General features: G+C 43.4%; 2 long non-coding RNA genes across 3 annotated transcripts in view; one reads left to right on the forward strand and one right to left on the reverse strand.

Annotated features, from left to right (window-relative positions):
- The window catches only part of LOC128931288 (uncharacterized), a 685,153-nt gene that overhangs the window by 337,023 nt on the left and 323,035 nt on the right, over positions 1 to 25,095 (forward strand). The gene's annotated exons all lie outside the window — the stretch shown is intronic.
- LOC144580138 (uncharacterized) lies at positions 1,049 to 20,541 on the reverse strand. Its single transcript, XR_013529174.1, has 2 exons — positions 20,385 to 20,541; positions 1,049 to 1,548 (listed from the first exon to the last, which is right to left on the reverse strand). It is a non-coding gene; the product is annotated as an uncharacterized LOC144580138 (long non-coding RNA).

Here is a 25,095-nt window from a genome sequence, read left to right on the forward strand (position 1 = left end):
AGATATATAGATAATATAGATATATATTTATTTATATATATAATATATATTATGTATATATATAATATATTTTATATATATATATCTTACATAGAAAAAGAGAGAAAAAGATAATTTCAACTTCACAAATAAACTTTTATGGCTTATCGAGGATGGCTCTGTTTTAGACCAAAACCTAGTGGGCCTGGGCCCAGGCTCTTCGGTTCAGGTCTCTGTCTTATGTGTTCTTGGATGCTTTGTTAGCTTCCTGTTGTTGTTCTAACAAATTACCACACACTGCCAGGTGCAGTGGCTCATACCTGTAATCCCAGCACTTTGGGAGCCCAACGTGGTCACATCACAAGGTCAGGAGTTAGAGACCAGCCTTTCTAAGAGGGTGAAACCTCGTCTATACTAAAAATGCAAAGAAATTAGACAGACGTGGTGGCACATGCCTGTATCTCAGCTACTCAGGGAGCTGAGGCAGGAGAATCTCTTGAACCCAGGAGGCAGAGGTTGCACCACTGCAACTCCAACTCCAGCCTGGGAGACAGAGCGAGACTCCATCTCAAAAAAAAAAATATTACTACACATTTATTGACTTAAACCACTTAAAATTTATTATCTCATACTTAACGGCAGTTAAGAGGTTTAAAAACTAAGTGTTGATAGGACTGTGTTATTTCCACAGCCTCTAAGGGAGAATGTGGTTTTCTATCTTTTCCAGTCTCTAAAGTCTACCCATCTTCCTTGGCTAGTAGCCCTTTCTTAGTGTCACACCAGTCTCTGCCTCTGTCTTCACATCTCCTTCGCTCTCTTTATCTGAGTATCCTTCTTTCTTCTTATAACCATTGTGATTACATTGAGTCCATCCACATAATCAAAGATAATCTCATCTCAAGATTCTTAATTACATCTGCAAGGTTTTTTTGTTTTGTTTTGTTTTGTTTTTGTCATGAAAGATAACATATTCACATATTCTTAAGACTAGGGCATAGATGACTTTGGGGGACCCTTATTATTCCTATTGCAGAAGCCCAGGCTCCAGGCCACTTGGACATCCTCTTCTCAAGCAGGTTCACCAGAGGCAAGTAGTAAGTTAAACTGGCTGAATTCATTAAAAGCCTCAGTTCATATCACAATATCATTCCACTGGTCAAAGGAAGCCATGTGGTGAAACCAATGGGGTGGGTAAATGTTCTTAGCCCAGAGTAAGAGTGCATCACATAACACACATATTGCTTTCTAAATATATTTTGCAGCATGTAATACATTATTCTCACTGTATACATATAACAAAATAAACTAGCATCATGCCCTATAACATTTTAATTTTACTGAAGTTTCTGTCTTAACATATTCACTTCCTTACCAGTAATCTTTGTGAGTATACAGAATTACTGTCTTAGTCCACTTGGTGCTACTGTAACAGAATATCTAAGACTGAGTAATTTATAAGAAACAGAAATAAGATTGATTAATTTATAAAGAACAAAAGTTTATTTCTTACAATTCTGGAGGCTGGGAAGTCCAAGAAACAGGGGTCAGCATCTGAAGAGGGCTTTCTTGCTGCATCATCCCATGGTGGGTGGTGGGAGGGCCAGAAAGGAAGAGAGAGAGAAAAAAGATAGAATGGGTGTGTGTAAAGTGGGGGCAAATTTCCCCTTTTATAACAAATCCACTCCGAAGATGATAGCATCAATTCATTCACTGATCTTTCATGGCTTAAGTACCTCTCATTAGGGCCCACCTTTCAACATGGTTGCACTGGAGATCAAGTTTCTGGCACATGCTTTTGGGGGAATACATTCAAACCATAGCAATTACCTTCTGTCTTCTCACATTCTTTTTAATGGGGATTTATTCTCGTTTGCAGAGGATAAAAGTAAACAAAAATAAGGAAATAGGTGATTCTGCAAAACATACAATACACTCAAAGCTTCCTCTTCTAGTCTATCCTTTACCAATTTAGTACAAGTTGTAAGCAGACCAGTCTGTTAGAGACTGCCAGGCTCTGTTTCACCTCCTGACTCCATAATGGGCCAAACGTTGTAGCATCATTAACTTAATACATGAACTTCTAAACAGACATTCCATGTTGCACACTCAAAATTATGCTTATAGAATACTATTTATTATTAGTTAACATTTCACAATATTGTTTTAGTATTTACTGCATCTAGCAACTATCACTCAAAGTGGCATGTTCTACAGATGCTAAAAATAGATTATATTTTAAGATGGAACTTTGTAATTTTATGAAGAGCTAAGCAGTAGTCTCAGATAACTTGAGAAATTAATATTTCATTGATACACTATGGCATTTTCCATTATGAGTTTTTGAATAGCATGATTGAAGATTTTGGAACATTGTAAAGAAGTAGAGCATTATAAACTCATTTTTAGAAAGGTCATCTTATTGTAAGTAACAGCTGTATATTGAAAAATATTTTTATTCAGGTTTATGTTAGAGTATAGATGTTCACAAAGTGATTTTGCTTATGGGATGATATTTTCAGAACTTAACTATAACCAGAATAGTTTCAGCTGTTATGTTACCACCGGGGCCTTTCATGGGAATATCGCTTTTGATTGCATTTTTTAGAATTCATGTCCTAAATTGTATTGTGTTGCATTTAATATTTTGCTTTTGAACAAGCAGTATTACTACTTAGATAAAGAATAAAGACCCCAGACTGCAAATCTAATAAAATAAAGCAATCAACCTGAACTATGCTATTAAATGAATTAAGAAAAAAATAAAATAATGTGCAAAACCTTATTTGGAATAAAAACTCTTAGCTATAAAACATGTCTCATTGTCATAAACAAGTCTTAATAAATAGACTGATTGCAATCACAGATGGTATAGTGTTTGATTAGAAGTCTTTATAAATGTATGTACTGATTGTTTATTTATACATAACATTTCAATAATCACCCCAGGAAAGCACCCATCAGATTCTCCTGTGCTTGCAAACCATGTCCCTCTTAAGATCATATTGGCAAAAACACAGATTAGGTTCATCACTGTTTGATCTGTCATTTGCAATGTCTTCTACAGATATAAACCAAAATTAGCTATTTCAAACTTTAGTTTCTATGGTTTAGTCCAAAATGAATAAAGTGAATCCTCACTCTTTTTATTCTCTCACATTTTAGTAGCTTTAAAAAATTATTTATATAGAGGAACCCTAAAGATAAGATGCTAAGTTGAATTTCTAAATCATATTGTTAAAGAGTAAGTGTGCTATGGTGGTTGATAGATTCTTTCAAAAGAAAAAATGATCTGTCTACACATTTGCTTAACTCTTCAAGATCAGGTGATATTAGTTTAAATTTTAATTAAGAGTGCGTTTGACATTATTTCATATTTTTAGACAGATGAAATATATATTTTTTAAACTGTTAAAAGAACAGGAATACAACATTATTAAATGTCATAAGCTCAATGAATTTGTGGTTATCTTTTCCAAATAACCAAGTTCAGATCATTACTTATCTTTATCACTAAAGCATGTTACTAATTACTATAGTGATTTTTATTTATTTCATATAAAAGTCAAGATTAAGGTGTATAAATGAAAGCATTTTCTTTTAATTCTGAAATTATTTTAGAATAGCTAGAATGAGCATGTAGTTGGTAAAACTACATGATGAGGGAGGAGAGGGTTTAAATTGATGATTAAAATCAATAATTTATAAATAAATTCTAACAGCATTTTAATTATGACTTGTATTATAAATTGTATAAATTATAAATGATTTAAATATATTCACATGTAAGTATGATGAAAACATAAATTCATTTAATATCTAATGTTATGGTTCAAATATAAGTAAATATGTTAAAATGATAAATCTAATGTGAAATGATTAAAGGTATGCTTTCTGAAATATTCTTCCTCCTCTGCGTATGTGTGTGTATGTGTGCGTGTGTGTGTGTGTGTGTTAATTTCATGTGAGAAGAGAACTACAGTTTTAAAGACTGCATGTTTCCTGAATCTACTTTAATACCTGAAGGTTGATGTATTAAGATATTCTATATTAAGGGGTAAACAAAGATGATGTTAAATTTTATTGTCATTCCGTAAGCAGGTAATTAATCCTTGTCTTTTTTTTCCCTTACCCTGTGCCTAAGTGTTCTCATTGTTCCTCATCTATGAGTGAAAACATGTGGTGTTTGGTTTTCTGTTTTTATTTCAGTTTGCTGAGAATGATGGTTTCTAGATTCATCCATGTTTCTAGTAAGGATGCAAACTCATCATTTTTCATGTCTGCATACTATTCTATGGTGTATATATGCCACATTTTCTTTATCCAGTCTATCCTTGATGGGCATTTGGGTTGGTTCCAGGTCTTTGCTATTGTAAATAGCACTGCAACAAATGTGTGCATGTGTCTTTATAATATAATGATTTATAATCCTTTGGGTATATACCAGTAATGGGATTGCTAGGTCAAATGATATTTCTATTTCTACATTCTTGAGGAATGGCCACACAGTCTTCCACAATGGCTGAACTAATTTACAATGGTTGAACTAATTCAGTGTAAAAGTGTTCCTTTTTCACCACATCCTCTCCAGCATCTGTTGTCTCCAGATTTTTTGATGATCGCCATTCTAACTGGCATGAGATGGTATCTCAATATGATTTTGATTTGCATTTCTGTAATGACCACTGATGAGGAGCATTTTTTCATGTTTCTTGGCCACATAAATGTCTTCTTTTGAAAAGTATCTGCTCATATCCTTTGCCCACTTTTGAATGGATTTGTTTTTTTCTTGTAACTCTGTTTTAGTTCTTTGTTGACTCTGATATTAGCTCTTTGTCAAATGGGTAGAGTGCAAAAAATTTTCCCATTCTATTGGTTGCCAGTTCACTCTAATGATTGTTTCTTTTGCTGTGCAGAAGCTCTGGAGTTTAATTAGATCCCATTTGTCTATTTTGGTTTTTGTTGCCATCACTTTTGGTGTTTTAGTCATGAAGTACTTGCCTATGCCTATGTCCTGAATGGTGTTGCCTAGGTCTTCTTCTAGGGTATTGATGGTGTTAGGTCTTATGTTTAAATCTTTAATCCATCTGGAGTTAATTTTTGTATAAGGTGTAAGGAAGGGGTGCAGTTTCAGCTTTCTGCATATGACTATCCAGTTTTGCCAACACCATTTATTAAAAAGGGAATTCTTTCCCCATGGTTTGTTGTTGTCAGATTTGTCAAAGATCAGATGGTTTTAGATGTGTGTTGTTGTTTCCGAGGTCTCTGTTCTATTCTACTGGTCTATTATATCTGTTTTGACTACTGTAGCCTTGTAGTAGAGTTTGAAGTCAGGTAGCTTGATTCTTCCAGCTTTGTTCTTTTTGCTTAGGATTGTCTTGGGTAGGCAGGCTCTCTTTTGGTTCCATATGAAGTTTAAAGTGGTTTTTCCAGTTCTGTGAAGAAGGCCAGTGGTAGCTTAATGGGAATAACATTGAATGTATAAATTACTTTGGGCAGTATGGCCTTTTTTACGGTATTGATTCTTCCTGACCATGAGCATGGAATGTTTTTGCATCTGTTTGTGTCCTCTCTTATTTCCTTGAGCAGTGCTTTGTAGTTCTCCTTGAAGAGGTCTTTTACATCCTTTGTTAGTTGTATTCCCAGGTATTTTATTCTCTTTGTAGCAATTGTAAATGGGAGTTTGCTCATGATTTGGTTCTCTGTTAGTCTGTTGTTGATGTATAGGAGTGCTTTGTGATTTCTGCCATTGATTTTGTATTGTGAGACTTTGCTGAAGTTGCTTATCAGCTTAAGGAGGTTTTGGACTGGGACAATGGGGTCTTCTAAATATAAGATCGTGTCCTCTGCTAATAGGGACAATTTGATTTCTTCTTTTCCTAATTGAATATGCTTTATTTCTTTTTCTTGCCTAATTGCTCTAGTAAGGTCTTTTAATACTATATTGAATAGGAGTGGTGACAGAGGGCATCCTTGTCTAGTGCCAGTTTTTTTTTTTTTTTTTTTGAGACGGAGTTTTGCTCTTGTTACCCAGGCTGGAGTGCAATGGCGCGATCTCGGCTCACCACAACCTCCGCCTCCTGGGTTCAGGCAATTCTCCTGCCTCAGCCTCCTGAGTAGCTGGGATTACAGGCACGTGCCACCGTGCCCAGCTAATTTTTTGTATTTTTAGTAGAGACGGGGTTTCACCATGTTGACCAGGATGGTCTCGATCTCTTGACCTCGTGATCCACCCACCTCGGCCTCCCAAAGTGCTGGGATTACAGGCATGAGCCAGCGCGCCCGGCCCCTAGTGCCAGTTTTTTGCCCATTCAATATGATATTGGCTGTGGGTATGCCATAAATAGCTTTTATTATTTTGAGATATGTTGCATCGATACCTAGTTTATTGAGGGCTTTTACCATAAAGGGCTGTTGAATATTGTCAAAGGCCTTCTCTCATGTATTAAGATAATCATGTGGTTTTTGTCTTTGGTTCTGTTTATGTGGTGGATTACATTTTTAGATTTGGGTATGTTGAACCAGCCTTGCAACCCTGGGATGAAGGCTACTTGATTGTGATGGATAAGCTTTTTGATGTGCTTTTGGATTCAGTTTGCCAGTATTTTAGTGAAGATTTTTACATCAATGTTGATCATGGATATTGGCCTGTAGTTTTCTCTTTTAGTTGTGTCTCTTCCAGGTTTTGGTATCAGGATGATGTTGGTCTTACAGAAAGAATTAGAGAGGCTTCCCTCTTTTTGTATTGTTTGGAATAGTTTCAACAGGAATGCTACCTGCTGCTCTTTGTATCTGGTAGAATTTGGCTATGAACCCATCTGGAACTGGACTTTTTCTGGTTGGTAGGCTATTAATTACTGCTGAATTCAGGCCTTGTTATAGGTTTATTCAAGATATCAACTTCTTCCTGCTTTAGTTTTGGGAGTGTGCAAGTGTCCAGGAATTTATCAGTTTCTTCCAGATTTACTGGTTCATGTGCATAGAGCTCTTTGTAGTAATCTCTGATGGTAGTTTTTATTTACAAGGAATCAGTGGTGATCTCCCTGTTATCATTTTTTATTGCATCTATTCAATTCTTCTCTCTTTTATTTTTTATTAGTCTGGCTAGTGGTCTATTTTGTTGATCTTTTCAAAAAGCCAGCTCCTGGATTTATTGATTTTTTTTGAAGGGCTTTTTGTGTCTCTATCTCCTTCAGTTCTGCTCTGATCTTAGTTATTTCTTACCTTCTGTTTGCTTTTGAGTTTTCTTGATCTTGGTCATCTAGCTCTTTCAATTTTGACAATAGGATGTCGATTTTAGATCTTTCCTTTTTTCTCATGTGGTCATTTAGTGCTATAAATTTCCCTCTAGACACTGCTTTAAATGTTTCCCAGAGATTCTGGTACACTGTGTCTTCATTCTTGTTGGTTTTGAAGAACATTTTTATTTCTACCTTCATTTCATTGTTTATCCAGACGACATTCAGGAGCAAGTTGTTCAGTTTCCATGTGGTTGTGCAGTTTTGAGTGATTTTCTTAATCCTGGGTTCTAATTTGATTACACTGTGGTCTGAGAGACTGTTATGATTTCCATTCTTCTGCATTTGCTGAGGAGTGATTTACTTCCAATTATGTGATCAATTTTAGAGTAAGTGCAATGTGGTGCTGAGAAGAATGTGTATTCTGTGGATTTGGGGTTGAGAGTTCTGTAAATACCTATTAGGTCCTCTTGGTTCAGATCTGTGTTCAAGTCCCGGATATCCTTATTGATTTTCTGTCTCATTGATCTGTCCAACATTGACAGTGGAGTGTTAAAGCCTTCCACTATTATTGTGCAGGAGTCTAAGTCTCTTTGTAGGTCATTAAGAACTTGCTTTATGTATCTGGGTGCTCCTGCATTGGGTGCATATATATTTAGGATAGTTAGCTCTTCTTGTTGCATTGATCCTTTTACCATTATGTAATGTCCTTCTTTGTCTCTTTTGATCTTTGTTGGTTTAAAGTCTGTTTTATCAGAGAGTAGGATTGCAACCCCTGCTCTTTTTTTGCTCTCCATTTTCTTGGTAAATCTTCTTCCATCCCTTTATTTTGAGTCTATGTGAGTATTTGTATGTGAGACGGGTCTCCTGAATAAAGCACACTGATGGGTCTTGACTTTTTATTCAGTTTGATAGTCTGTGTCTTTTAACTGGGGCATTTAGGCCATTTACATCTAATGTTAATATTGTTATGTTGGAATTTGATCCTGTCATTTTGTTACTGGCTGGTCGTTTTGCCCATTAGTTGACACAGTTACTTCATTGTGTCATTGGTCTTTACCATTTGGTCTGTTTTTGCAGTGGCTGTTACTGGTTGTTCCTTTCCATGTTTAGTGCTTCCTTCAGGAGCTCTTGTAAGGCAGGTCTGGTGGCAACAAAAACTCTCAGCAATTGCCTCTCTGTAAAGGATTTTATTTCCCCGTCACTTACGAAGCTTAGTTTGGCCAGATAATGAAATTCTGGGTTGAAAGTTCTTTTTTTAAAGATGTTAGGGTTAAGGGACCCCTACTCCCTTCTAGCTTGTAGGGTTTCTGCCAAGAGATCCACTGTGAGTCTGATGGTCTTTTCTTTGTGGGTGACTTGACCTTTCTTTCTAGCTGCCATTAGGATTTTTTTTTCCTTCATTTCAACCCTGGTGAATCTGACAATTATGTGCCTTGTGGTCACTCTTCTTGAGGAGTATCTTTGTGGTGTTCTCTGTATTTCCTGTATTTGAATGTGGGCCTGCCTTGTTAGGTTGGGGAAGTTCTCTTGGATAGTATTGTGAAGAGTGTTTTCCAGCTTGGATTCATTCTCCCCATCACATTCAGGTATGCCGATCAAGAGTAGATTAGGTCTTTTCACATAATTCCATATTTTTGGAGGCATTTCTTTTCATTCTTGTTTTCTCTAACCTTGCCTTTTTGTTTTATTTCATTGAGTTGATCTTCAGTCTCTGATATGCTTTCTTCTGCTTGATCGATTCAGCTGTTGAAACTTGTGTATGCTTCACAAATTTCTCATACTATTTTTCAGCTCCATCAAATTGTTTACGTTATTCTCTAAGCTGGTTATTCTAGTTAGCATTTTGTCTAACCTTTTACAAAGTTCTTAGTTTCTTTGCATTGGGTAGAACATGCTCTTTTAGCTTAGAGAAGTCTGTTATTTATTACCCAACTTCTGAAGCCTGCTTCTGTCAATCCATCAAACTCATTCTCCTTTGCTTTGCTCCTTTGGTGGTGAGAAGTTATGATCCCTGGGAGAAGAAGAGGCATTCTGGTTTTTGATGATTTCATGCTTTCTGCATTGGTTTCTTCCCATCTTCATAGATTTGTCTCCCTTTGATCTTTGAAGTTGGAGACTTTGGGAGGAATCTCTGAGTAAATGTCCTTTCTGTTGAAGTTGGAGCTATATCTCCTGTATGAGGCTTCTTTTTTTGGCCTGTAGAGGTGCTGATGGGCTGCCTAGGATTCAGTCAGGCTTCTGGGTAGTCTTCCCCTGGAGTTTGTTTACACAGGTGAGATTAGCTCCGCCTTCCCAATGGCAGGTGTCTTTCCTTCCCTGAGCTCCATCTTCCCAGTTGGAATCAAACTGGTATATTGGCTGCAAAACTCTCTAGCGCTCAGGATTCAGTTTGTTGGGATTTTTATGGGTGGGACCTGCCAAACCATATGGCCTATTTCCCTGCTTTCAACTCTGCCACTTTCTGTGGGACAGGTAGTTCCATCCTGCTGGAATTACTCAAAACTTCCTCCCAGATCCGTGTTGACAACTTGTGGTGCTGGGCGGGCCAGAGCTGTCACTCAGATTTGGGTCAAAAACCGGTGTCCCCACTCAGTTCAATGGTGCTCTTGTGGACTGTGGGTTGCAGAAGGCAGGAGGGAAGCGCAGGATCTAAATCGGACCACAGAAGGCATGAAGTCCCCAACCCTCTGGGCCAGCTGCACTTCCTGGGTGGGGACACACCCTGCTCTGTCTTGGTTCAGCCTCTCTGGGCTGCTTCTGCCCTGCTTTGGCTTGCCTTCCCTTCGCTATTTTCACTGTCCTACCAGTCCCACCGAAATGAACCTCGCTTGGAAACTTGGAATCCACTCACCCTCTGTGTCTCACTCACTGGGAGCTGCACTCCAGAGTTGCCCAATCTCAGCCAACTTGGCAGAAGTCCCCAATCCTTGTCTTTTAAAGCATAAAGGCAAATGATAACACATGAACCTTAAAAATGGTCTAACAGGCCAACTGCAGTGTCTCACACCTGTAATCCCAGCACTTTGGGAGGCTGAAGTGGGCATATCACTTGAGGCCAGGAATTCAAGACCAGTGTGGTGAAACCCTGTCTCTACTAAAAATACAAAAATTACCTGAATGTGATGGCACACACCTGTGGTCCCAGCTACTCAAAAGGGTGAGAGGGGAGAATCACTTGAACTCAGGAGGCAGAGGTTGCAATGAGCCCAGATCACATCACTGCATTCCAGCCTGGGCAACAGAGTAAAACTCTGTCTCAACAACAAAACAAAACAAAAGATTTGACTGAATTCTCCCTTCTCAGTTCATGTAAAGATAACTAGCTCTCTAGATCATAAAATATTGATTATATCTATTGTGATATTTTGTGTTCTATCTAGAAGTTCTGTATATAAAAACTGTGACATTTTTAATATTGGTATTTAAAAAGAAAATGCTATTTAGATTTTTAAAAAGTACTGTCCATGTTTATACGGCCATTTGGAAATCCCCAAAGGGCATACTCCAAGCTAATGTAGGAAGGTACAGAAGGGTCTTCATAGAAGGAGATGGGATGGAAGTGACAAGGAAAATGGGTGAATTCTGCATAAAGGAAATACAGCTTTTGTCTTCCCTTCCCCTCTCCTGCCAGTTCCCTGATGTTGGATTCCTAAGGGGCCAAACGGCTCCTAAGATGTGGCAACTCAATGTAAGTGAGGCCATGGCCTTTCTCTGTATCTCAGCAAGGGGGATTTGTGCATAATTTCTGCCTTCTGGATTGTGGAAATTCATGGGGAACAGAGTCAGAAAGGTGGGATCCTGGGAAGAGCTTGATGCTCAAAGTTATATAGATAACAATCTAATTTCCATAAAAGTTTTTTATTCTCATGTCTACTGGGGATTTCTGATTCAAGAAGGGCTAGGAGTATGATAACCTCAGGGTTAGGCTGAACCTTAAGATCTGGTAGAGAAGCATCAGACCAGAGAGAAGGAAGCAGAGGGCCTGCCACACTTTCATGGCCATATCACAAGGCCATGAAAACAACACCAGATTTCTTTACTGTTCTATGGAAATGTGTTCTTTAGCACTCTCCTAAAACTAGAGTTTAGTAAAAAATAAGCTGAACAAGAAACTGAAAATTTATCTGTGGGAAAGAACAACACAGAGAGATTTCTGGTAGAGTAGTCAAACTTCAGACCTAGTGACACTGAACTACCAGCAGAAACTGACAAAATCTTTAAACAGGGGGAGCATTAAGAGTAAAGAAAAATATATACTTTATGAAAAATAATCATATTATGTTCTAATTGTTTATGTCCCCTAAAATTTACATATTGAAATTGTAATCTTCAAGATGATTGGGTATTAGGAAGTATTCAGTATTAGGAGGTAAGGGATTAAGAGGTGTGGCCTTTGGCGAATGCTTAGGTCATGAGGGCCTACACTCATAAATGGGATTAGTACACTTATAAAAGAAACCCCAGGAAACCAGCTCTCCCCTTCTACCATGTGATGACAGGAAGAAGGCACCATCTCTGAAACAGAAAATAGACCTTCACTTGGGCCACCCACCATTCCTGCAAGACCCTGCCTCACAGCGTGTGCTGCCCACAGCACTGGTGACTGCTCAAATGGCAGCCAGGCCAGGCCGCCCACCCACCAGCCCCTGCACAAGGCAGGTCTCTGATCGCTGCTCCTTGCCACCAAGAAACACCACACAGACCCTGGGAAGATGGGGCCACATTCAGCCAGCCTTACCCACCCCCCACCAATCACCTGCCCCACCCAAATTTCTGCATTCAGCAAAATGGCAATTCCTTTTCCCCCTTCTCCAAGGCTTTGGCCTCCATCCTGCCCAATTCTGAGGCACTGGGAAGAAGGTGCTTCTGCCACTTGCCCCTCATAGCTTTGATCCCTTGGGTTGGTTCACACTAATTTCACATGGAGACCATGCTGGAATCCATATGGATTTCACTTCCCAGCAGACAGCTACAGGGCTTACAGGTAGCTTTATCAGAAATGTTCCAGGACATAAAGATAACCACAGTAGACAGACACTGGGGACTCCGAAATGGGAGAAGAAAAGATGGGGGCAGGGGTTGCAAACCAACGTACTGGGTACTATGTTCACTCTTTGGGTGACCGATTCTACAGGGACCCAAACCTCAGCATCATGCGATATGTTCATGTAACAAACCTGCATGTGTACCCTGCACACACCATCTAAAATTTAAAAAGAAAGAAGTGGTCTAAGCACCTACAAAATCCAGGGCTTACCCCAGGGGCATCAGTCCTCTGGATACACACAGGTCTGTACTTACATCCCTGAATTCTCTCTGCAGCCCCCTACCCCCAAGGGAGGAGGTAGCCACCTTCCAGAAATCAGACACTTTCTTTAACTGTTTGATGAGAGACCCTGAGGAAGATGAACATTTATGCAATATTCTTATTTGCTAGCAGAGAAAGGGGATAAATGAAGGAAGAAGAGGTAAAAGATTTGCGTCCCAACTGTTAACAGAAGTACCTGCACCAAACACACACTCACACACTCACTCTCACGCACACACACTCATTCATATCTGCCTTACTGTGAAGTATTCCTCTTTGTCCAACATGTGTGTTTTTCTCCCGGGTCCTCTCCACTGAAAGTTTGTCTGGACCCAGTTCTTCCTGGTGGAGATCCCCAGGACCCTAGATTTTACCTTCCATGCTGGATGTCAGGACTCAACTGGGAGACGAAGACTGCCAACTGGGAAGGAGTGAAGCAATACTCCTGATCAGAGGAAACTGCCAAGGGTGGCCGATGCAACACCCATGAGAAGGAAGGAAACAGGGAGAGAGCCCAGTATTCCAGAATTCCTCCAGCCTTCCAGGAAGACTCTGGTGTCAGCTCTCTCCTTGCTTCAGTGCTAACTGAAAACCTAGACGATGTCTCTCAGTAAAGCTGGCTCTGAAATCTGAAACTGCAGGTTGGTGAGTCCTATATAAACACACTCACACCCCCAGTTTCTCAGGTCTGGTGGCTTACAGGCCCTCACATTCCCCTCACTCCCCACCCCTCCTGCTCCTTGAAAACATCAGTCAGCCCTCTAGCTGCAGCTCCTCCTGAAACCCTAAGCCCAGCAGGCCCAGCCGAGCTGAGCCCAGAGGAGCAGGCATCGGGAGAGAGACCTGCCAGGTACGTCCACGGTCTCTCCCAGCCCCAACCCCTCCAGCAGCTCAAGTCCAGGTGATTAAGTGGCACTCAGGATCCTGGTAATAAGGGCAACAGGCAAGTTTGCAGCTTGGGAGCAGAGATTTTTAGACGATTCCTTCATATTAGGGAATATTCTCCTCAGGATCTGATTCCAGATAACTGGGACTGACATATACAAATTGCTAAATTCGCCTTCCTCACCTCTCCCAATTTTCTGCACATCATTCTTATGGTGCACCCCTGGCCCTTACGTTTCCACCCATAATAGAATCAGGCCAGGTGAGACTCAGAAGGGACTGTAGCAGTTGTGGTAACAAATGCCTCATTTTGCAGATGAGAGAGCTGAGGCCAGGACAATGAAATGGCTTGGCAAAGCCAAGGAGTGACTCCCAGCCCGATTCGGCATCTTGGATGGTAGGAGGGAAACAAGAGGCTTAAAAGCCAGCAGTGGCTCATGCCTGTAATCGCAACACTTTAGAGGACTGCTTCAGGCTAGAAGTTCGAGGCTCCCACGAGCTATGATCCTATGATCATGCCATGGTACTCCAGCCTGTGTGACAGAGCGAGACCTTGTCAATCAATCAATCAGTCAGTCAAGGTCAGTTGGAATCGTGCTTTAATACAACGAGATACTTACTTGGATCACGGATTGCAAGAAAAAAAATCACTTCACCTTTCTGAGCTCCTATTTCCTCATCTGTAAAATGAGGCTAAGGATCCCACCTGAGTCACAGTAAATACGGTAACATGTATACAGCAGCGGGCATGCAGTAGGCACTCAGTAAATGCCCATTGCTCTTCCCACTCTGCTCACCAGTTACCAGCTGACCCAGGAAGGTCATTCTAAACTGCCTGTGGTATTTACTGTTCCCTCAGGACTGGTTCATGTTTCTCATTCACTGTCTTTCTGTCACTCTATTAACATCCATAGTGTACTTCGTACAGTGCTCAGCATGTAATGCTTCATTTTTGTTCAGTGAAACCTTTGACCTGCAGGCTGATATCATAGACAGATTCACACTGAAGACTCCCTGCAGGTGTCCTCACATCTTAACCTCCAGGTTCCAAGCTTCAGTCCCATGAGCCAAACCACCTACTGAGCATTGTCCTGCGGGTAACCCACCTGCACCTTAAACTCAGCATGTCTACAATCAAATTAAGATTGACCAGCCACTCACTGATGATTTCTTAGTGCAATCATATGCTGCATAAGGTCGTTTCAGTCAATGATGGACCACATATACAAAAGTGATCCCATAAGATTATAACACTGCATTTTACTGTACTTTTTCTTTTCTTTTCTTTTCTTTTGAGATGGAGTCTCACTCTGTCACCCAGGCTGGAGTGCAGTGGTGCAATCTCGGCTCACTGCAACCTCTGCCTCCTGGTTCAAGCAATTCTCCTGCCTCACACTCCTGAGTAGCTGGGATTATAAGCACCCACAACCACACCTGGCTAATTTTTGTATATTTAGTAGAGACAGAGTTTCACCATGTTAGTCAGGCTGGTTTTGAACTCCTGACCTCGTAATCTGCCTGCCTCAGCCTCCCAAAGTGCTAGGCTTACAGGCGTGAGCCACCGTGTACGGCCTTACTGTGCCTTTTCTATGTTTAGATACACACACGCTATTGTGTTACAGTTGCCTACAGTGTTCAGTACAGCAGTATGCTGCATAGGTTTAAGCAATAGGCTACACCGTGAAGCCTAGGTGAGTAGCAGGCTAAGCCGTCGAGGTTTGTGTAAGTATACTGTCATGTTCACACGACAACAAACTTGCCTAAAAATGTGCTTCTCGGCCGGGCGCGGTGGCTCACGCCTGTAGTCCCAGCACTTTGGGAGGCCGAGGTGGGTGGATCACGAGGTCAAGAGATCGAGACCATCCTGGTCAACATGGTGAAACCCCGTCTCTACTAAAAATACAAAAAATTAGCTGGACACGGTGGCACATGCCGGTAATCCCAGCTACTCAGGAGGCTTAGGCAGGAGAATTGCCTGAACCCAGGAGGCGGAGGTTGCAGTGAGCCGAGATTACGCCATTGCACTCCAGCCTGGGTAACAAGAGCGAAACTCCATCGCAAAACAAAAATGTAAGTCTCAGCATGTATCCCCGACATTAAGTAACGCGTCATCGTATTAGGCAGGAACTGTCCAAGGTACGATCAATGAAGATAGTATCAATTTTGTATGACATTTCTTGGACTAACAAATCATTTCTATTAACAACTGCCAATGTCACTATGTTTGCCTAGAGCAGGAGTCAGCAAACTTTCTCTGTAAAGGGTTAGATGGGTATTTTTTAGCTTTGTAAGTCCCTGTAGTACTCAGTGTAACCATCATAGGGCAATAACAGCCGCCATAAATAAACAAATGAGCAGAAAAAAAAGCACAGATAAATGAGTGTGGCTACATCTCAATAAAAGTCTAGTCATGGGCACTAAAATTTGAATTTCATGTGTCACAAAATATCATTCTTTTGATTTTTTTTTTCAGCACCAAATATAAACACCATTCTTAGCTCAAGAGTCATGCAAAATTAGGTAGTGGCTGGATTTGGCCCATGAGTCACAGTTGGCTGACCCCTGGCTTACAGCGTCTCAGGAAGGACACAGTAGACACTAGTAACAGTGACCATCTCCAAGGAGGGGACTGGGTGTAGATCAGAGATAGATCAAAGAGGGACTTTCACTGAACACTTTTCTGTGTTGTTTGACTACTATGCATGCATGGTTAAAAAAAATCAATTATGAAGGGGCTCTCCATCTAACTTGACTCTTACTTCTGTCAATATCAACGTTAACTCTCCCAGTTAAACAGGCTTATAACCTCCAGGTCAACTTTGACTCTCCTATCTCAGTCTCTCATTCCAACAGCAGTCGGGTCCGAAATCCACTGGCCCAGTTCACCAAAGCACCTCAGCCTCCTACTGGCCATCATCCCTCCCCTTCTTCTACTCCTGCTAGTGTCTTTACCACTCAACTGTTATTTACACACAACCTTGACCCTCAACTGACTTTTTACTCCAAAAAAGTCTTTCCAAAAGAGAGACTGAAGCTCTTTAAGGATTGGACTATCTATCACAATTCCTTGCCTTCCCTCTCGGCTCCTATACCAGTGCCTTGTGCATAGCAGGCATGCAATAAATAGTTGCTTGATTGTCAAACCCTCATCATGCTAGAGACGATTAGAAACACAGGGCAAAGACTCACCTACAATAAAAGCTCATCCTGCTAGAGACGATTAGAAACACAGGGCAAAGACTCACCTACAATAAAAGCTCATTCTGCTAGAGATGATTAGAAACACAGGGCAAAGACTCACCTACAATAAAAGCTCATTCTGCTAGAGATGATTAAAAACACAGGGCAAAGACTCACCTACAATAAAAGCTCATCCTGCAAGAGACGATTAGAAACACAGGGCAAAGACTCACCTACAATAAAAGCTCATTCTGCTAGAGATGATTAGAAACACAGGGCAAAGACTCACCTACAATAAAAGCTCGTTCTGAGACATGCAGCAGGGCAAGAGTGCACAAAATCTCAAAGACTTTGGGGGAGGAAATTATAGTAAAGGACAATTAGGCAGGAAAAGAGGCTCTGCTTTGGAGAAGGAAGTCAGGAAGAAGGCCTCTGGTGGTGGTACAGGTTGGGGGAGGAACTTGCCCTAATTCCAATCTCTAGAGCATTAGCATACAGTATAGGGAAACCCCTTATCCTCAGCTGGGAGATTTTGGTGATATCAGAATGAGAGCCTCCCACATTTTGGAGGGATCTCAGCATCAAGCAGTCTGCCCTCCCACCTGGTGTAGGAAGAGGCCTCTGCAACAACTATGAAAGATGACTATCCCTGGGCCGCTCACACTCTTGGGGGACAGCACACTTGCTACTTTGTAAGGTAGCCTGCTCCACTGTTGAAGAGTGCTGATAGAAAGTCCTGCTTCTACTCATTGTTTCTACCTCCAGAACTAAGCAGATTAGGGCTTCTTGAGTGTGTAACAAAAATACAAATGATAACTGCCAAATATAATACAGTTTTCAATACTTCTTTCTTCCAAGACGTTCAAAGGGTTTTTAAACACCCAAAATCATCAACTCTTTGGAACTGAAAGTACCTTTGCTCAAAAATGTTTATTGAAGAAAACTGAATATCACTCCTTTTTCTACTTCTCAATATGAAAGCCCTAAGGTTACACTCTGAAGGGAATAATTTTATTTCTTTTCTTTTTTTTTTGAGATAGAGTTTCACTCTCGTTACCCAGGCTGGAGTACAATGGCGTGATCTCGGCTCACTGAAACCTCCGCCTCCTGGGTTCAGGCAATTCTCCTGCCTCAGCCTCCTGAGTAGCTTGGATTACAGGCACACACCACCATGCCTAGCTAATTTTTTGTATCTTTAGTAGAGACGGGGTTTCACCATTTTGACCTGGATGGTCTTGATCTCTTGACCTCATGATCCACCCACCTCGGCCTCCCAAAGTCCTGGGATTACAGGCTTGAGCCACCGCGCCCAGCCATTTTATTTCTTTAGAGGATGAAACTTCACAATCACCCATGGCCACATGGGCCCTAAGTCCTTAAACACAGGAAATGCATCCTAAGATCTAAACTGAACCTCTCAAGCCAAAGTGCTTCCTCTGGTCTCAGCCCACTTCTTACCCTTCCTACTGTAGGCGTTAAGTTGGTGCTACACGACAAAACGCTAGTGCCTAACACTGGATAGATAATTTAGACATATTGTCTCATTGAATTCCCACAGGAACTCTGGAGATGGGTGGTGGTATTCCCATCTTACAGCACAAGCAACTCATGCTTAGAAGAGTTAGCTAACTTGCCCAGCACCACACAGCTAGCCAGTGACACAGCCAAAATTCAGTTACATCGGCTCAGCTTCAAAACTTGGTCTTTCCCCTACAGTCCCAGGTTTCCATGATAGCTGATCATCTCCGCCGACCTCACTCCGTCCCTGAAATGTGCAGAAACGCTTATTTCCATCAGAAGCATGGTAGAGATAAATAGCACACAGCAATCCTATAGTCCCTTTCCAGATTCCACCCCCTGGAGGTGTTCAGGCCTTCCCGGGATGGAGGAAACAAGAGCAAAGACCGTTCAAAGCATCCCGGAAACACTCAAGGGCAGAGTGGCACCTTTCTGGCTCACAAGCAGCACACAGGCTATGCTTTCCTACAACCTGCCCTTGCTCGGGCCTGGCTCCAGGCCTTACCACAGGGCTGGGGTGCTCAGGAGCCTATGAAGCATGGCATTGTTTGGGCAGCACAAACACATTAACCCGGGTCCTGGCACCTTGTCTCTGCAGCTCTGCTTTTGGTAATATTTGGCTGGCTCATCCAGGTGAGGACCACAAGGCCTCTTTCCCCATAACCCAACAATCCCAGTTCTACAAAGATGGGCTAGAGTGTGCTGGGGGCAGGCACAGAAGAATCACAAACATCAAAGTGCAGCCACTTCCCGAGTCATCGGCAGAAATCAATTTGCTTCTAGTGCACTCCCTGAGAAGTTCCAGAGCATCTGAACCAAGGCCCTTAGCCCACTTCCTTTCCTTTTCTTTTTTTGAGACAGAGCCTCACTCTGTCACCCAGGCTGGGTGTCCTGGGTTCAAGCAATTCTTCTGCCTCAGCCTCCTGAGTAGCTGGGATTACAGGCACGCACCACCATGCCCAGCTGATTTTTGTATTTTTAGTAGAGCCAGAATTTCACCATGTTGGTCAAGCTGGCCTTGAACTGCTGACCTCATGATCCACCCACCTTCTCCCAAAGTGCTGGGGTAACAGGCGTGAGCCACCGTGCCCTGTCTCCCTATTTTCTTTCTTTTTAATTTTTATTTTTCTTTCTTTCTTCTCTTTTTCTCTCCCTTGCTCTTTCTCTTTCTCTCTTGCTTTCTTTTTCTCTTTCCCTTTTTTACTTTTTTCTTTGATCTCCCTTCCTCCTTTCTTTCTCCCTCTCTCCCTCCCCCACTTCCTTCCTTCCTTTTTCTTCATTTCTTAAGACAGTTGCCTTATGTTACCCAGGCCAGTCTTGAACTCCTGGCCTAAAACGTTCCTCCACCTCAGCTCATCAAAGCACTGAGATTACAAGCGTGAGCCACTTTGCCCAGGCCTTAGCCAAAGCTCAGCTCCAAATCCCAGGATGTTTCCTGACAAATATGTCCAGTTGGAGCTCACCATCTTCCTGACGCACTCCACACAGCAGTCAGGCCTCCCCACGTGGCTCATCTTTTCAACCTAACATACAGGGTGCTGGAAAGACACCCGGTTGTCCTCCACTCCAGGATGCCTGCCTCCAGAGACATGCACGTTCCTGGGCTCATCTGGCCTCAGTGACTCCCTGGACATAGGGATGACCTCTCCATTTCTCAAGAGCACAAACCACAGCCAGGAGTTCAGAGCTCACACAAGATGTTACTATTGAAGACAGAATCAGATTTCGAGGCTACTGCTTCTTTGCCCAGTCCTGGGGAGAAAATGGTCTCTTTGACAGTCTATATTCCAGATTAGCCCATGGAAATCACATGATGCTCCACCTCCATTCCCCCATCCTCAGGTGGCTGTCCCGGAGAGCTTCACCTGACTTTCACAGCTACCCATCTATCTGTCATCTCCCTGGGAGACATGGTCATTAGCAGAGAGCACCATGTAGGTGTCTAATTAAGCAAGCAGCAGCAAACGCAGAAACCCGTTCAAGCCACCCCACAGAGCATCCACCAGGGGATCCTCTTACAGGCAGCTCCCTCCCCTGAGCTTCCTGGAAAGATGTCTACTGTTTGCCTAGAATACAGAAAAGTGTCCGATTCTGCCCTCCTACTTATCTGCTGGCACAGACTTCCTGGCCTCCGCACAACTCCAGGGGGTAATATTCCCATATAGCACAATATGAATGGTGTCCCCAGAATTGTGGGACACAGCAGCACTGGTGGGTGGGAAAGTGAGGGTCCCCAGATGGGGAGGGACAAGGTCTTCTGAGGGATGCCCTCTTACCTGGCTTCTTTAGGAGTCCCATATCCATATCCTGTCATCCTAGCATTTTGGGATCAGGGGACAGGAAGCAAGAGGTTAAGAAGATGGCAGAGGCAGAGGTGGGCAGAGTGAGTGGCTCAGCCACTCCCCTCACCTGTGTCTCGGTCTTGTTGTCTGCACTGTAGCTCACCTGTTCCTGTTTCACCCTTTAAATGGAATGTTCCACTTGCCCTGTGAACCCAGGGGAGAAACAAATTTCCTGTTCAAGAAAAGCTTTCTTCTTTAGAGACCGAGGTCCTTGGAATTCCATCCAATAACCCTTCAGATGACAGTGGAGTGACTGGCTAACAGCAAACGCAGAGAAGGACCTTGGAAGGACAAGACTGACCCTAACCAGCCACCACTCCCCCTGGCCCGGGGATGGGCTAACCAAGGAGACTGGAGGGGAACAGACAGACACCTGCTGCCTCTGTAGCTCCTGGCAGACCTCACTCTCAGGTGTCAGACGGGTACCCCAACCAAGCTGGGGTGAAAATAGCAGAAGCAGCCGGGCACAGTGGCTCATGCCTGTAATCCCAGCACTTTGGGAGGTTGAGGAAGGTGGATCACGAGGTCAGAAGTTCAAGACCAGCCTGGCCAAGATGGTGAAACTCCATCTCTTAAAAAAAAAAAAAGAAAATAGGAGAACTCTCCTTAACTTCTTCTCCTGTGCCCTTCCCTGAATCAAGCTTGTTTTTCTTCTAGGTCCTTATCTCCCCGCCTCAGAGACCTTTATCCACCTCATCTCCTACCTCCACAATGGCGCAGGGCAGCAGAGATGCCAGTATGGAAGCCGACAAGCTTTTAACAAGGACAGCATGTATGCCGGTACTGGGGAGGAGGGAATAGTACCTCAGGGACAGGTCCAGGGGTTCTCATTCCACAGGGGCTTCAACTGCTCTAAACCCAACCCCTAGAGGTATCAACACAGGCCTCAGTGCCCTCACGTGCCCCAGAGCTCTGCCAGCTTGGCTCAGAACCCTGACCCACAGTCTTGCTCCACACCAAGATATGTGGGTTCTCTCTGGCAGAAATAGGAGAACCACAGCCCCGTTCAGCAGTTTTCTGACTCCCGTGAGATGAACTGGACTTTGATTGCAGCAGGACTGATTTAGGTTAGACACCAAGAAGCACTTGAAATGGGTGATAAGAGGACATTTAGGACTCTGTCCTTGGGCTTTAAAATTGAAGCCAACTTCCTCTCCATTGACCACAGCTTAATAGCTGTTTTCATCAAGTGACTCTCCTGCTCAGAAATCCTCAGGGGTCGTCCCTCCCCTGCCTACTACAGAAGGGTCTACCTCCAGGGCTTGGCACCCAGGGCCCACGGCAGCATGTCCCCACTCATCTTTCAAATGTCATCTTCTACGGCTCCATGTGGCAGTTTTCTAGTTCAACCTGACTGAGTTTTGCAATATTTCCCGAAAGACCTTAGGCATTCCTGCTCTGGCTACGTCTTTCCCCTTCCCTCTCCCCCAGATGCCTATAAATCCAAATCTCCCCGGAGAAGGAAGGTGGACACCATGTTAAGGCTGAGCTCGAATGCCACCTCTTCCAGAAAGCCTCGGTTACGCACCCCCAGCCCACAGATAACCCCCTCCATGGTGAAGCTGTAGGCATAGGTTAGCCAGTTATTCCCTAGAAATGTCCTGAGCATGACAGTGCTAGAGACTGAACAGAGAGGTGGGCCCTGCCCTCAAGGAAACCCTAACCTAGAGAATGGATACTGACAAAAGCAAACCAACAAAGCCATCCTCCCATCAGAGGCAGCCTGGGATGAGGACAGCGTTGAGTGGGGAGCCAGGGAGGCCCCAGGGGAGGCCACAGCATGGCCACACAGCATGAGAGGAGGAGGCTGGGCATTCCAGAGGGAGTCACAGGAAGGAGATGGGAGATGGCTGGGGTCCCTAGACTAGGTCAAGGTGCGTGTTGGGAAGTAACAATAATTCTAGAAGCATTTACTCTGTGTTTACTATGGACACGGTGGGAATGCTTCCTATTTATGAGCTTGATTATTCCTCACAACCAAATGAGGCTGGACGGGTATTTGGGGACCAGACTGTGGAGTCTCAGGATACACATAATGCAATGCGTGAAGTGGCTCCTGCTCAATAAATATTTTTCATTGATCAATGGATAGATGGTCTTTGAAGGCTCACTCCCAGTGGGAGGAAGCTAGACTTTTCCAGGAGCAACTGAAGCTCTGAAAAATATTTTTCTCACTTTTTATTTTATTAAAAGAAACCCCGGGACTGAGGAGGGGAGGAGAGGCCCTTGTTGGGTAAGAACCTGGCTTTCTCAATACAGGATGTGGAGAGTGGGTGTCAGAGCACTCCTTGTGCCCACAAGAAACCCAAGTCGGCTCAGGGGACAGCTGCTGGGAAAGACAGCTGCAGGCCACTCAGAATAGGGACATGGGAGAAATGCTTCCAATGGGTGAGTCCAGGGGTACCCAACCCCTTGTTCCCAGCACCAGTGCAGGATATGCAGGGGTAAGTTTCGCTCAGCACCACCCAGAGCTGGCTGAGCCTCCAGAGCTGAGCTTGCCCCACCTCCCAACTCACTGGCACACTGACTTAGCTAACTTATTCCGCAGAGATGGAGGGCCTTCTAAAAGCTCAGTTTCCCTCGGTTTCCATCTTTCACGGCCTCCCAGTCTTTGATTTAACTTCTCTCTGGCCGACTGCAACGTAAGCCCATTCCCCACTGGAGAACTCAAGACAGATATCAAACGTACCTATTTAAACCCATTTCCCACTAGGGAATCAACAGAGATATCAGCTCATTCCTCTTTCCTTTGGCCTCAAGTTAGAATATCCCAGGGTGGGCCTCAATCAACCCTACTGTATTTTGCCAGGGGCAACTGAAGCTGAAGAACAGAGGAGCCAGATGACAAACCCCAGACAGGTAAAGTGGCCTCCTGTTCGTGTCTCCTCCTTAAACGTCTCCAAGGCTAATCACATAATCTACCGCACCATCTGCAGCAGAGATAACTAGAACTGGATGTCTGGAGGTGCCTTCCAGTCTCCTACAGCCTGGACCAAGTCACCAAGCATCTCTCGGCCTCTTCTCCCCACCTGTAGAATGGAATGGAACCTACGCTTGCCAAATTCAGCTCTTCTGAGCATAAAATAACTTGGTAAATAGAAAAATGTCTCAAAAAGTTAAGCATAGAATACTACTGATAGAATACCAGTCCAGGCCAAAAGAGGCCCCCAGGCACAGCAAGCAGCCCTGAGCCCTGAGTCCTAGCTCCAGTCAGGGGCTCCAGCTTACAAGGCCTTTCCTGATTTCACTCTGGAAAAGGATAAGATAACAACCAGCACGTGCCGGCAGCCAGGCCTCTTCCGAAGGTTTATCAGCAGCATCTGCCCAACCAGGAAGGCAAGCCTGGCCCCATCTGTAGCCTTTGCCCCCTCAACCAGCGCTGAGGGTCTGGGCCTATTTTCTTTAGAATCTCACATCTGAAAACAGGAAGCACCTTCTGATCCATCTCAGAGCCCCACCAACACTCCCGGCTAGAGCTCCACCCACCTTTGAACACAGGCCACACGGAGGAAATCTGCCATTTCTTTTCCTCGGAAGTTTTCCTCTCACTACCCTGCCTTTCAAACTGTGGCTTTGGAGTCATCAGTGGGTCGGGAGCCCAGATTAGTAAAACAAAATCCAAATTGGCACATAGGAGAAATGCATTTTTAAAAATTGGATGGAACAGAATAGAACATAGTGTACACTGCACTTGCTAAGGATAAGTATTATTTCGGGATCCTTTTGTTAAAATACACACACACACACAGTATCAGAATCCTGACTCAGCCATTTAGTCCTTCCCTGCTTCCATCTCTTAAATTTAAAATGAGGATGATTAACAGCATCCACTTCACATCGCTGTTGTGAGGACTGCGTTTGTTAATATTCATGGAGCATTTGGAAAAGTACTTGACACAGGCGCTACATAAAAGTGTTCTTTCATACACTTATACACACAGGGGTGCATGTGGGGTACAGCTGCGTGCATGGGTATCTTTGCTGACAAGATAAATATCCTTCTGCAGCCTGGGGGAAGCTGAAAGTCGCTATGTGGGAGAAGCTAAGAAGTGTTTCTCCAAAGACAATATGTCCTTAGAGTCCAATTCCCAGTGCTTAGGAGATTTCACAGGTGTCTGTCCTGGCTTTAGAGAAGGGGACAGAGGTGACTGGAGGAGCAGTGGCTGGACAGAGCAGGTAGCGGATCTCTGAGCACAGGGTCAAGTGCTTCAAATGGACTCAGTTACAATTCAGCAGGGTCGGTACCATTGTCACCCCTGCTGTGCAATGAGGAAGCAGAACCACAGAGAGGTTAAGTTCCCACACAGCTAAAAAGTAGCAGCACCGGGTGCGGTGGCTCACGCTTGTAATCCCAGCACTGTGGGAGGCTGAGATGGGCAGATCACGAGGTCAGGAGTTTGAGACTAGCCTGGCCAACATGGTGAAACCCCATCTCTACTGAAAATACAAAAATTGGCTGGGTGTGGTGGTGCGCACCTGTAGTCCCAGCTACTTGGGAGCCTGAGGCAGGGGAAGTGCTTGAACCTGGGAGGCAGAGGGTGCAGTGAGCTGAGATGGCACCACTGCACTCCAGCCTGGGTGACAGAGAAAGACACCATCTCAAAAAAAAAAAAAAGTAGCAGGGCTGGGATTTGAATGCTGCTCC

Source organism: Callithrix jacchus, chromosome 18, assembly GCF_049354715.1.
Source record: "Callithrix jacchus isolate 240 chromosome 18, calJac240_pri, whole genome shotgun sequence".
In the NCBI taxonomy this organism is placed as follows: Eukaryota; Metazoa; Chordata; class Mammalia; order Primates; family Cebidae; genus Callithrix; species Callithrix jacchus.